Source organism: Octodon degus, unplaced genomic scaffold (assembly GCF_000260255.1).
Source record: "Octodon degus isolate 3935 unplaced genomic scaffold, OctDeg1.0 scaffold00092, whole genome shotgun sequence".
Taxonomy (NCBI): domain Eukaryota; kingdom Metazoa; phylum Chordata; class Mammalia; order Rodentia; family Octodontidae; genus Octodon; species Octodon degus.
This window is the reverse complement of record NW_004524668.1, coordinates 2,025,520-2,026,693: the sequence shown is the minus strand read 5'-3', so window position 1 is coordinate 2,026,693 and position 1,174 is coordinate 2,025,520. Positions and strand designations below refer to the sequence as shown.

Genomic DNA, 1,174 nt, shown 5'->3' with positions numbered 1-1,174 from the left:
AACAGTGCAGTCTGTAGTTGGCTGGCTGTAAGGCAGAGGTGCAGGGCAGAGGGGAGCTGTTTGTGGCATAGCAGACAGGAAGCAAGGGGAGAGCAGGGACGTGCCCTGCTGATTGTCCTGTGTCAGTCCGGGAGTGTGTCCGCTGCTGCAGTCCGGATTGTGGCTGTGGCGCAGCATCCTGGAGCTCGGCTCTCAGAGGATGTAACACCCCCGCCAAGGCTCCGGGATACTGCTGAAAGGGACAGAAAAATCGAAACAGTCAGAGAAGGGAGGAGGTGTAGTGAGGTACGTCCTCGAGCCCTCACCACAGTGGCTCCGCCTCGCAGTGGACCCCTGATTAGCTGTCCAGTGCCTCCCCCAGGGCCTGAGGCTGTGCCAGAATGGACCACAGCGAGGTGTCCATCACCGGGGCTGGACAGGGCTTGCTGAGGTGGGTGCAGCGCCGGATAAGGACAGAAGAAGGGAGAGTATGTAACTTTCCCAGGGCCTGTCTTTCTTCCCATCTGGCTCTTACTGTTTTTTCATTTTTCTTTTTTTTTTTTTTTTGAGGCAGGGTCTCACTATGCAGTTCCGGCTGGCCTTGTGCTCACTTTTGTAACCCCAGGCTGATCTCAAACTCACAGCGCCTGTCTCAGTCTCCCAAGTGCTGGGATCACAGGTGTGTGCCACCTCCCCTGGTTCCTCTTGCTATTTTTATTCAAAGCTCCAGAAAGCCAGCAGCTTAGCAGAGGGGAACAGGCGTCTTGACACAGCTGAAGCCTGAAAATCTCTGTAAATAAAACCTAATCATCGTTTACTCCCCTGGACTTGTTTGCGTCATTCTTTGCACTCCTAGAGCCCTCTCAATTCAGAAGGCTTTGAGAAAGTCATGCAACAGCTTGGGATGCTTTGAGGTTTATCTGTGTGTGGCTGCTTATGTGCAGAGCTCATTCTGCTTTATTGCTGGATCCATGTATGGACTGAGCATAGTTTTTTTTTTGTTTTTAAATTTGGGTTGTTTCTAGTTTCTGGTTATTAAAAATGTTAGATTGCAGGAGGCCATTGTTTGGGACTAAGCCCCTGCCCTAGGTCCCAGCTGAACAAGCTAAACTTCAAAATGGAGTTCTGTATGCTCTCGTTCTTCCTTGCTGAGCTGCTTGTTTGATTTTCTGAGAAGTCAAGATTAGAGAGAGAA

At 50.7% G+C, this 1,174-nt stretch overlaps 1 pseudogene; it reads right to left on the bottom strand.

Moving 5' to 3' along the window:
- The window catches only part of LOC101561427, a 39,222-nt pseudogene that overhangs the window by 37,712 nt on the left and 336 nt on the right, over positions 1-1,174 (bottom strand).